The sequence below is a fragment of the Haliaeetus albicilla genome, chromosome 5, assembly GCF_947461875.1.
Source record: "Haliaeetus albicilla chromosome 5, bHalAlb1.1, whole genome shotgun sequence".
Lineage (NCBI taxonomy): Eukaryota > Metazoa > Chordata > Aves > Accipitriformes > Accipitridae > Haliaeetus > Haliaeetus albicilla.
In genome coordinates this window covers 7,662,962-7,675,796 of record NC_091487.1, presented here as the reverse complement: position 1 = coordinate 7,675,796, position 12,835 = coordinate 7,662,962, and the positions used below count along the sequence as shown (strand labels likewise).

General features: G+C 50.2%; 1 long non-coding RNA gene across 1 annotated transcript; it reads left to right on the top strand.

Moving 5' to 3' along the window:
* The first annotated feature begins 2,683 nt into the window (after nucleotides 1-2,683).
* Nucleotides 2,684-5,887, top strand: LOC138685393 (uncharacterized). The gene is made up of 2 exons (XR_011324612.1): nucleotides 2,684-3,338; nucleotides 4,697-5,887. It is a non-coding gene; the product is annotated as an uncharacterized lncRNA (long non-coding RNA).
* Nucleotides 5,888-12,835: the final 6,948 nt, after the last annotated feature.

Sequence of the window (12,835 nt, the reverse complement as noted above, 5' to 3'; positions counted from 1 at the left end):
GGACCCACTGGTCCCTGCGGCCGCAGGGCTTTAGCATTCGGACTTTCACATGGGGTCATCTGAGGTTAAGAGCAACGGGGGCCGCGTTGGCTCGGGCTCCTCCCGCCCTCTTCCAATCAGGATCAAACCGAAACTCCTTTCAGTGCTGAGCCTGGCCCCCCTACTTCAGCCCAGGGGGGGAATTTCCCACCCGCTTCGCCAGGTTTTTAGGGGGAGTCATCTGCAAACTGCAGTAGGCTCTCGGTGCGGAGCGTGTTTGAGCAGGCTCAGCCCGCTGAGACCCTGAGGCTGGAGCCAGGAGGGAGGCGAGCAGCCTGGAGATGCCCACGCTGGCCAGGCACGGGTCGGATACTAATAAACCCTGTTGAGATGAAGGGGACAGGCTGCGGCACGAAGCAAACCCATCTGAGCTGCCTCCGACCCCAAACGGGTCAGCCCCTTGCTGCCAGCAGTCCCCCCTGCAGCATCCAGAGCCCGCGGAGGGGATGATCCATGCATTCGATAGGGAAGGAGCATCTTCTGGCACTGCCACGGCATTAAGCGGCTTTCCTTGGAAGGCAGCCACCGATAGCTGGTCATAGGAGAGGAAAGGGGAGGGTGGTGGCATGGAAAACCCTGTCACCTTTCTCCAGGTTTCCTCATCTCGAGAGTCAGCACTTTATCATATCACTGGTGGAAACTATTTAAAGGCTCCTTAATTAGCCTGTGGTCTCAGGCAGTTCCTGTACGGACTGCTAGATGGGTCTGGGTGGTACCACAGGGTTCATCTTGTCAGATGGAAAAAGTTTTCACGTAACTTACAGCAAAACCTGTGTTTGCCTGTCTACCAGGCGGGCTGGGGGGGGCGGCGAGCGGAGGTGAGAGGGGGAGGTCATGTCAGATAGGATTTGTTTGTGCGATGTCCTGATAGGAAGCGACAGGCTCTAGATGAGCTGGATTTCAGCAGGTCCCACCTCTGAAGCGCTTCTCTGCTCCGGACTCCTGGTGCCTGGTGCCACGGTTGGTGAGAGGAGGATGGGAATTGCTCCTTGGAGAAAAGTCACTCAGCATCTGAAACAAACGTTCCATGTTTTGCCCACCACATCCTGCCACGTAACTCACAGCCAGGGTAGCTGGGCTTTTCCTCTTTTTTTTTTTTTTTTCCAGCCTGAAGTCTCACAAAAGCCTTTTTCTGTAGGAGCCCCCCCCCATCATGAGCTGTGCCTTGGGTACCACCACCGCAGCAGCTGCCCCTCACCCCCCTGCCTGCACCGGGGCTCCCGGCCACGGCGCTGCGGGACCGAGGGTTAGAAAAGGACCTCGCATCCATTTCATGCCAATAGGAGAGCCTGAGTTAAAGCTTTTAATCACTTGCTAAAATTATTGTTAAATTAGGTAGTTAACTCAGCTGTTGACTCCAATGAGAAACCTGCTTTTCAGCTGGGACACCTAGCTGCTTGCCCCCCATGTTTGGGCCAAACCCCAAGTAAATCCGAGCTACGGTTCCCAACTTCGAAGGGGATCCAAACCCAGAGGCTCGGGGGCTTTTCCCTGCTGCTCGCCTTCTCGGGGGTGTGCCCCCCATTCCTTATTCTACCCCCTCCACCCATCGCTCACACCTCTGTAGGGCTGGCTCCAGAGCTGGCTGATCCTGCCTGTAGCAGGACTCCCACCTCCTCCCTCTCCTAGTCCCCAGCACACCCCCCCACCCCCCCAAAAAAAATCCTTCAGCTGGCATTAATATGTATCACGCAGCTTGGGGCTTTTCCTTAAGCACAGGGGTGCCCCTGCATACATCTACCTCTGCTGTTATGCATTAAAAAAGCAGTTGAATAGAAGTATGTGCACACATGTGAATACGGTCATATATTACAGGGAAACGTTTCTCGCACAAGTGTCCGGAAAGAGCGATCTGGGACCGCCTGTTGCTGATTTTTGCTGATTTTTCTCGTCTTTACTCCCACACATGTGGGGGAGGCTTTCACAGGCAATAACAACTGGAAATAGATTTCTGAAGAAGTTTAAATTAAGAATATTTTCCTCTGCTTAGGCAGACATTTGACAGTGTAATTCTTAAATATACTTTATTGCTATTAAATTTAATACCCATGAAGGATTACATATCTGCTCCATTGCAAGTCTGGCAGGATTAGGAGAGTAGTGTCTGCTTAGTGTTTTTAAGACATCAAACACTAACAAAGCCCTGAGCCAGAAACTTTTTCTAAGGGCTGCAAAATGCCAAGGGTCTGGGGAATTGCATCGTGCCAGGAAATCTGATGGCGTGCCCTTTGAGGACCTCTGCGTTTCAGCTGCTGAAGCACACGGTGACAGAGACGCAGCCGCTGCAGAAATCCTCTCTGTACCCAAATACTCCAAATTCTGCTCCCTGGCAACATAAAACTGCTGGCTTCAACCCAGGCAGCCGGCTGGGGGAGCAGGGGCTCGCACCCCTTCTCCGCTGGATAAAGAATTCCAGGATTTGGGATTTAAATAGTATTTGCGATATTCACATTGCAAGTAATTGCAATGATCTCCCTCTTCCTCAGATATACAAGTGGAATGAAAGTCAGTTCCCCTAGTCCTGAAACTGTGGATTTGTAGCGGGGATGATAAATCCTCGTTAGAGCAGGAGGTACGGCCCGGGGTGGGATGAGCCAGGCTGGCTCGGACCCTTCTGGCACAGAGGAGATTGGCACAAGGCCCTTCGAGGGATCTGCCTCTTTAAAGGGATCCTGAGTTTCTCAAAAGAGGTTGAAAGTCAATATTGTTTGCTCTAATTAATGGCCTCTCCAGCTCAGGCACCAGCCTTAGGCAAATCCACCCCAAAAATCCCCTGGAATAAACACCACCACTTTGATGATAGCGTATGAGGTGACTTGCCTTGTGTTACAGTAAATTGGCATGTGGGAAGAGCAAACCAGCCTCGCCGCTTCCCCGCTCCCTCCGGAAAGCTCCCGCGCAGGCACGGGATCCTCCACCCTCCGTATCCACTGTGCCCTGCGAGTCGGAGCCACTCATTGCCAGGCTCTGAAGTGCCCACAAGCACCACGTAGAGGTACAACGCAGGGGCAGGGAAGCGTATTCTTGATTCAGCTGCTATTAGGGTGACTCTGGCATCTATAAAGATGAATTAGCTCTGGATATTTCCAGGCGTTAAGGGTTTGGCACTGGAACCTGTAGGAAAAAAACCACTTGAGCTACAGCAAGTTGTTTTTTTCTTTTTTAAAAAAATATTAATATTATTATTGTGTTTTCCTTTTTACAGCTAATGAGTATTTGCCCCCGGGGAAGGGAGCATGCATGGTAGGAAGGCTGTGGGCGCTGGAGGCACCTTCACAGGCAGAGCCGATCTGCAGAAGGTGAGTGAGAGCGAAGCAGTGCCTCCTCATAGGTACCAGGGAGACACGGAGAGGATTCGCCCATCTCCACCAAGATGCGATGGTCAGGAAGCCCCAGAAAGCTCATTTTCTGCTACAAAGGGGAAAGAAGAGATTAGAAAACAAAAATTACTCTAAGCGTTGCCTTCAAAACTCCCGCAGCAGATTTAAATGTAATCTCCAATTACTTCTTCACCTCCACAGCTCAGCTCAAATTCCTCCTAACTGTTTCCTTTACATCAAAGACACAGAAACTTGAAAAAAAAATAATCAAAGCAGCAAACAAATCATGAAGGAAAAAGGGCTGCTTAAAGCAGCGAGCGAGCCAGGTCTCTCTTCATTTGCCTAAGGAGAGCCCAAAGACAGAGCCTTGCAGTTGCTTACTAAAAGATGGGGTCACACGGGAAGGCTCTTGGCTAAATCCTCCGCCCCAAAACCCACAGCCAGGTTCAGGCGAGCCTAGTTTAAAGCCATGCTTCCAAACCGAGCTGCTTGCACTGAAAAAGAGCTGGGGGCACAGGAGAAACACCGGCTAGCCCCGGAGGCAGAGTGTTCGCCAGAGGCTGGGAAAGGGGTCTGCCAGGGGCTTCCAGTGGCCAAAGCTCACCTCCAATTACCCTAATTAGCCTGACGGGAAACAATTTTTCATGAACAGGGTCCAGAGTGGGGGCTGTCACCGTATCACCGCTTTAGTGATACTGGTTTGAATCATCAGCTCGAAATGAGATAGCAGCATCAGCCAAGAATAAATATTTCCATCCTGGGCTCAGATTTGTTGTCACGGGAGGCTGATGTGTGCACGGGAGGACCCATGGGCACGTGATATGGGGCACAGCAGCTTTTCACAGATGGCCTGGTGGGAAGCAGACCTCTGAGCTACACTCAGAATTTGTGGGTATTGCATTATCCAGCCCGCCGTAGTAAATGCTGCACAGTGTATACGCACCCAACACAAGACTGATTGCTCTGGCAGTGACCGGTGCACTCCTGGGAAGTTTCCTTTGCATTAAGTGCTTTTGACACTAATGTTGGTGCCTAAGCAAACACATTACGATGACTAAAACACCCGGGCTGCTAGGAATGACAGAGCACACACACTGGAAACGCAGCGGCAGATCCAGAGCATGAGAAAAGCAACATGCTTTTGTTTTTAAGGCTGGCCCTTGGTCTCTCCTGCCTTTGCATGGCTGGGTTTGGTAAGGTGCCTATGGGTGAGCCGATACTTCCTTGCGACACTTCATTGCTATTTATGAACAGACCTAAATATTCTGCATTAAAAAGTCGCGTGCATGGATTATGCTCATGTGAAGAGTAATTGGAGTTGATTGTGCTCTTTACAGACACGGGAAGTAAACCCACAGCCTGCACTCGGTAGAATTACAATGTTGTAAGGACAGCTGAAATGAGAAGAAATTCAGGTTCGTTGCCCATACTACTTGGTGCTGCCGCACAGCGCTAAAGATTTTGTGCACAGATCTGCAGCCCAGATATTCCTATTTGGGAGAACCTGAGGTTCAGGGGATTATAAAGGATGCGTGGGAGTATTAGGCAGTTCTCCATGCTGAAGATGAAAAAGACTCTCATAGAAATACTTAATGGCCTTTGAAACAAGAATAAAGCACGCGGGATATTTTTAGAAGCCCGCCTGCACTTGCCAACACCTGCATCTGCTGATGGCAGAGGCTCCCGAGTGTCGACACCCAGCACCTCTTGTTGCCACATACTGCTCCGGAGATTTAGACAAGATTATCCGCTGCACCCAGAAGAAAAGGGGGAGTGTGAAATGCATGTGCTTGGCTGAAGTAGGGAGCCTACCCCAACTAAAGCATCCCTGACAAATCACCTCTGAAAAACTTCATGGATCTCAGTTCCCCTTCTGCAAACCGAGAACCTGTTTGTGCTTCGAAGATGCCACTCTGGATCACCGAAGGTTGCATCGTGGGAATATCCCGTGGTGCACGAGAAGGACTGAGGTGGGACTTGCCCGGCAAGACTTTGACAGCTCCCTCCTTTGCCCATCTCTTCTCTTGGTTAAGAACATGTTATCTCCAACTATGTCATCTGTTTTGGACTCCTTTCTGGAAAGATAAATGGTGGCTGCTGCCCAAAGACACCGGCACTAGTCAGTTATGGAAATGCTGAAGTGATGCAAGTTAAAATTTCTTTGGAACTCACACTTCAAAGCAGCATAAAAATACAGAGCGGTTCAATGTTTTGCATGTGTACCTACCACTCCAAAGAATGGTTAGAAGCAGGTTGATAAGTGGGGGTTTGTAATTATCCTGTGTGTTTTTCCTTTCACCCCACTTGCCATTAGTTTCCTTAAAAATAGACACACACACACTGGAATGAAGCATTTTCCCATGAAAGACTACCAATGCCAGATTGTGTTAGGAAATTACTTGTTATTACTTGTTTGGTTTTTGATATTAAAAATTTGTAGTGTCTGAATTTTCCAGCAAGAGAAACTTAATCTTATTGTAAGTATTATTGCCAGTAATAACATTTCTGAAGGAACTAGTAATGGAAAACACGTTTCTCAGAACTGTTCTCAGGACAAGAAATTTCGTTGGAAAATCCAAAACTAAAGAAAAAAAAAAAAAAAGAAAATTGAAACCGATGGGTCAGGATAGAGGGATGGCTGGAACTGCCATTCAAGAGTGGTACGTGGGAATTTAACATGTCGCTGCTGCTAATAAGAGGGTTTTTCTTCCTTCACCAGGACAGCTAACTTGTGCTTTAGGTTACAAAGGGTCATCTCACATGAGCATAACAACAGTATCAAACAATCAGTTTATAGGGGTTGTGCCCTAGAAAGCCACACACCGCTATCCATCACCCCTCGGGCTCAGTGTGAAAGTCCAGGATGGTTTTCTCTTTGCACGGTCTCCTCTCCAGTCCTGAGCAGGGCTCTGGAGGAGAAGCCACCCCTCCGTCCCAGTGCCTTCTGCTCCAGCCGGGTGGGCAGAGGTGGCCCTGCCAGCGGTGCAGGCACCTCTCCGGAAAGCTGACGGGACATGTCGTCAGCTTAGCCCTTCGGGGTGCTCTGGTTTTAGGGGTACAGCCAGGCACCTCTCTCAATATCCAGCCCCCCTGCAGGCTGGCTGGCTGCTCCCTGCTGCGGGGGGCATGAAGCCGGGCTCCTGTCCCCAGGACCCCCCCTTGCTTGCTAAGCATAGCTGCAGGGACGGGCTCTTTTCCTACCCAGAGCCATACATGGAAAATATATTTTGCTGACAGTGTCATATCTGTCAATTCTCCTATTAAAAGAGGAGACATGAGTTTTGTCTCTGCTAAGGCTTGTATCTGCAATAAAAGCCCTTCTATCAACAGAGGCACCAAGGAAACGAGCTGGCTAAAAACCAACTAAACTGTACGAGATCCTATCTACCATCTCGCAGCCTGTTGGATTATCGCCTGCTTGCGCTGAGGGCGTTCGGATGGAGCAGGGTCTGGGACCGGGGGTCAGGGAAGAAAGGAGCCACACCACCCTCGAGCCCTTTTCTGGGTTCGCCTTTGCATCTGCCATCTTGCCGTGCTTTGTTCTCGCTGGGCTCCTTTCCATGGAGGGAGGACATCCCTCCTCTCCATCAGGGCATCCTCACACTGCACCCTGAAGATCCAGAGAAAGTTTGGGAAAGGGCTAGACAAGGAGGGGAAAAAGAGAGAAAAAAAAAAAGGGTGTTTCAGCCCTACCAAGGACTGTGAAGAGCAGCATCAACTTGATAAACGCTATTGACTAGTAGCAGTAATGATTTGTTTGGGAAATAGATTAATTTGGAGCCAGTCTGACACAGATCTTTCTTTTTCCCTGTATTTATTGTTACTGCTCAGAGTCTTTTGCTGTGATCTAAGGGCACGTTGCAGAGCTGAGCACTGCAATAAGGATGGTAGTCTTGGATTATTCACTTACCGAGCCAACGGGGAGGATCTTTGTAACAGGAGGCCAAGGGCAATTCCAATCTCATTCTGAAAAGCCGCATTTCATTCAGGCATCCTTTGAGGATCAGAGTTTCTCCATCATTTGAAGCTATTGCCTTAATCTAAATTGTTGGTTCAATTGCTTTCCATGAATTTAGCGCTTAAAGGGATTAGGGCAAAAAAGCTCTAATTTTCCTTCTGACCTTTTAACATCATCAGATGAAAGTTGGGACATCGGCAAAGGGATTTTAAGTCAAAAATTGTTTTGTAGTGACTGTATGTTTGTGAACCAAACACTGCCCCTGCCCTAATCCTCACTCCCTGTACGGAGCAGAGTCATCTGCTGTAGTTGTCTGGGTTTGGCTTTACATCGGCCTCGCCAACAGGACAGAACTTGCAAACAAGGCAAGAGAGCAGCGATCCAAATAGAAATCAGAGAGACGAAGCTGCTCTGCTTGAGCCCCAGCAAGTAAGTTCTCTAAATGGGCTGTTGCTGAAATCCTGACCTTGTTTGCTCTTGGGCTGCCTGAGCTGCTGCCTACCCTGTAGCCAAGATTAATTAATTCTCTTATTGATGTGTCGAGCAACTGCCATGAAATCATAAAACAAGCAGAAAGCTGTCGGCATCCTGTAAAACTTGAGGAGGAGATAGGGAACCAACATGTAGGGATTTACAGCGCGGCATACCAAGCTAGCACAGCTATAATCTCAGGTTGTGTTGCCTAAAAAGAGGCAGATCAGGTACCTCATTCTGTTCTGTATTACCCTGGGCAGAAGTTAATGGACTTACATGGGCATAAAGCATGTGCAAGTGAAGGGAGAGTAACCAAGGAGGCCAGATCCTTATTGCTTTGACGTTTCATCTCTTACACCAGGTAAGAAGCTGAACTGTGAAGTCTGCTCTTTGCAGACAGGTTTAGTTACAGTGATGAGTTGTAGGTTCAGATTTCCTTTTGGCCCTCAGAGCTCATCTTTGTCTCCTTTCTGGTCCTGTGTTGCCTCCCCTCGCTGTCACTTCATACAGCTGCGGTGACATTGCTGCAGTTAGAAAAACTATTTTAGAGGTGTGGTTCATGCTCATGGAGGGGTTGGAGGGGAAAGCTAAGGAGTTGTGCAAGCCCTTAGTGGTTGCAAGAAACAGCAAGGCTGGAAGGAGGTGTAATCCATGGCAGGAGACTCTCATCACCGTCCCCTCGAAGGAGAATGTCCACGGGTCACTTGGGCAGCACGCAGCGGTGCTGGGGCACGTGGGGTCAGGGTAGATGGCTTATGCCACAGCGGGTCTACAGGGCTGGAATAAGGACCCAGATCCACGGCAGCATCACTTTGCAGCAGGCTGCACACGAGGCCAACTCCTTTCTGTCTTTTCTCTTAGATGTTGCCTCCCTGGGAGGGAACCATCTCTTGCAACATCTCTGCGTTTTCTAGCACAATGAGCCCCTGTCAGGACCCTTCACTTACTCCAGTAGCAAAGGACTGGGCAACCACAAACAAGAACTGTAGTGTTGCAACACCACTGCGCTGTCACAAAGCCATCTCAGATAAAAATAAACTGCCAGGATAGACTGGCAGCCTAAACAAGATTCAGACCTCCTTTCACCAAATGCTGTAAGACACCCATCAAGAGCACTCAGACAGGGCACGAATAGCTTCAAATACTGTGAGGAGTTTAATTTTTTGCCTCTCTTCCGAATGTAAGTCAGTCCCCCCTAGCCCTCTCCTGCTCCTCTGGCCTGAGCAAGTAGCCTGGAGCCCCTGGGATTTCTCCAGAAGCTCTTCAATTTGAAGACTTTTTCCCTGCTCTCATCACTTCAGGGTATTGGTGTAGTCCCCAGGAGGATAAATCCCTGTATGGGGACAGGAACAACCCTCACCTTTTTTTTAACCTGAGTTTAAGTGACCTGTGAGCTGTGGTTCTTAGCTCACCCCTTCATGTTTTGCGGCGATATGCAAGTTTTGCACAGCTTTACAGGGAGCGGGGGAACCAGCCTTGCGGAAAACCGCCCGCAGGCAGACAAAAGCCGGCCACAAAGCCCAGCGAGCTGTTTTGTCTGAGCTGGGACTGCTCCGTCTCCGGCTTTTGCCGGGACTGGCAGCAGTCGAAAGGCAGGCTAGTTTTCTCAGCTGATCTTGCTTTAGTCTTACCAGGTTATCCGAAGTTCAGCTGTCCCCCGCTGCCCCTGCATGAGCTGAACGTAGTATGATACCTGCCCCGAACCGCAGCCACGCCAGGCTGCCTATGGCACACCGTCCTGGTGCTCGTGAAGAGCCGTGCTAGGCAGGTTCCTATCAGCTCCTCACCTTTTAAGACGAGCTGGAGAGAGTAAAGATGTCCTGTGACACTCCTGAGGGCACTTTTGCAAAGATGCCCGGTGTGCATCAGACCCGGTCCTGCTGCAGCAGCTTCCCATGAGACCGAGACAACAGCTCCAGCTTCGGAGGCCATGCCGTGTCTCACTTGTACAAGGTTTTCCTTCCCTCTCCCCCACACTTTCTTTTCAGTGTTTTCTAGCTCTGTAAGAAAGCCAAAGAGGCTGGAAACGGAAAGCTGGATCTTTTACCTCCCTCTCCCCCAAAATGCAGATGTGGGGTGCAGCCTCGCAAGACCCGCCAGCTTCTCCACGAAGCTGCCACCAGGCTCAGCGGGAAGCCTACGCTCTGCCCTCGGTACCTCCTTGGTCCTGCCATCCTACAGAGCTGCATAAGACACTGGGACGCGATCCGGAAATTTTTTGGATTTCATGGATCTAAACTTGGTGAGGGGGACAGCACAGCCTCCACGTCAACCCCAGCTCCAGCACATCCCCACAAATGCCATCGATGGCAGCAGAGACAGCCCCGGTGCCCCTTGCTGTGCCCAGGCACACGTGGCCGTGTCACCAAAAGGAGCCATCCCTTTACCGCTCGCTCTGCCTGCTTTGTGACCAAAATAGCCACACTCAGGCACTCAACCCACGGCGTCACCGAGCCATGCCCAGGAGGAAATCCCCCACCCTTTATCCTCCTGCTTTGCCTTTTGGCCTTTTAAAAAGACTTGGACCAAGTAAGGGGACAGGATGCTGGCAAGTGGAGATAAGAGCAGGCTGCAGGTGGCAAGGGACAATACTTTTTTCCTCTAGCATCAAGCAGGCACAGAGCTGGCGGGGGAGGTCAGGATGCCTTCCCGCGCTGCCCGGACACGGGCAGTCCCGTTCCAGGGAGCCGTGACGTTCAGTCCCCAGCCAGACTCGGTGGCAGGCACTGCGGACGCCTTGTCCTCAAGGCTGGCTGCAAAATTGCCGGCTGGCTTGTGCCGATATGGCACACAGAGAGCTGGAAGAGAAAATACACGCTGGCTCTTCTTCTGCCCTCGTGCAGCGTGTCTCCTTTACCAGACCAGAGCAGTGGTGGGAGATGCAATGGTGGGAGATAGCCATGGTTCAGCATGGACGCTCAGTTGTTCGGAAAATTTACACAATATGCCCAGATCCAAGTGGGACCAAGGTTTTGATTCAGAGATGCCAAACCACGTCCAAATTAAAGCAAATGTATCTTTGATGTGCCCTCATCCAAGGGTTAAATTTTTAGCTTGGCTCAGCATGGCACCTCACTCGGACACCGCTGAGTGAGGGCAAAGTGGGTTTTGGTGCACAGAGCTCTCTGCTGCAGGGCTTTGGAGTTGCAGGTGGGATCATTTGCAGCTTTGCCAAAACAGTTCATCACCAGAGTCCCTCTCGGGGCTGCTTGGCAGGAGGCAGCACCAGGCTGGGGAGCGTGGGGTGCAGAAGATGGGGCCAGACCACCTCCAAACACTGCTCCCACCTGAATCACAGTTGGAGCAGGCACAGGCACGAGCTGAGCCAATGTTAACCAACCCAAAAAGTTTTGACTGGGGCCTAGTGAACAGCAATCAAGGGATGCACTTCAGCTCCTTGTAACAAACCATTTCAGCTTCAACGCCGTGGAAAGGTTTGCTCTCACAGAAATTGCTGAAAAAAACAAGACACAGAAATTCACGGGCAGCTCCATCTGCAACAGGCATGCTTTGAGTCTCATTTCTTCACGTTATCAGCAGATATAATGAGAATATTAAAGATGCCTCGGTCCTGTGGGGGGATTTTGGAGTGAAACCGTGCCCTGGCTGGATCAGACCCTGAGAAAGGCAGAGGCGGTGAGGATGCAGGAGCAGGCTCCCGTCTCCCCGTGCATGGCTGCCGAGCTGCAGCCAGCCCAAAAGGCAGAGCAGAAGACTATAAAGCCACACGCAGTTGATTATGCCTTTCACTTGCCTTCATTTGCTGATTGCAAGGCCGGGAAGGAGGGAGGCAGACAGTACAATTAAAGAAGCTAAAGGTTGTTGTCAGAGATGCAAAGCAGAGATGCAGATCCCCAACCTCCCGGCTGGCCTGTTACACCCCAGTCCTCCAAGACCTCGGGGGACAGACCGAAAACCACTGCCTGACGGTGCTGGGCAGCATCAAGTCCTTGGTCCCTACGAGATAACAGGGACCGGGATGTGCCCTTCGCAATGACCCTGGAAGAAAACAAAGCAATAGCTGGAGCTGGAGCTGGAGCTGGAACTGCAGCCCCCTGCCACGGTGTGAATTATGCCTTGCTAGAGCGGGGACGATGCTCACAGAGTGTTAATTCACACTAACAGGAATCTGGCCACCTGTATTTGAAGCCTTTGTACCAAATCCCTCACCGTTGGCTGCAGATGTAGCAGCAGTGCATCCGTACCGAGGGGTGAAGCAGGGTCCTAGCCTGGGGTCGGGGAGAGCCATCAGCTCCAGTTTGACCAGTGCTCAGCACCTCCCAGATTGTCTATAGAAACACCGCGGTACTGCAAACACTCCTTGGGTTTTTGTATTTTTTCAATCAGCAAACAGCTCAGCCTGACTTTTCCCTGTTTCTGCATAAATCTTAAAATTCTCCTGAAACGGCCTTTTAAAATTTCCACTTTAAATACAATCTAGAGGGTAAAAGGAAAAAAAAAGCTGCGTGTAGTTGAGACGGACAATACTGGCTGGCTATAGGATTTATGCTGCATCATTGTTATATTTGGCTCTTCCTAATGTCAATACCTACTGCACTATTAAGGCTGCATTAAAAAGATAAAAAAGGAACCAGACAAGGACAGTTCAGGCCAAGCCTTGGTACCGTTGAATTGGTCGAATATACAAAGCAGCTGCTTTAAAGTCCAGAATCAATATTTTCACATCGGAGCGCTGCACAAAACACAAACCAGAGAAATTGGGGAGGTTTTGACAGGATTTTCTGTGGAAAGTCCTGGCTGGGCTCAGGCGGCCCTGGAGGCTGGGCTGGCGAGGAGTCAAGGCTGCAGGAAGCCTTTACAGGAGCTTTGTGCAGGGAAACATCCAAGTATTTAACAGCTCTGCAGCTGTATGGGCCAAAGAGGAATTTGCTGGGCTACAACTATTTTCCACTGGATATACTGGGAGCTGTAGCTGCTACTCTGTGGGATAAATTTGGTCCTGTGGTGACTTGAATTTCCTCACATGAAGAAAAACATTTCCCTGCTAGTTTCTGTGTCCTAAAATACAGCAAGAAGGGGAAAG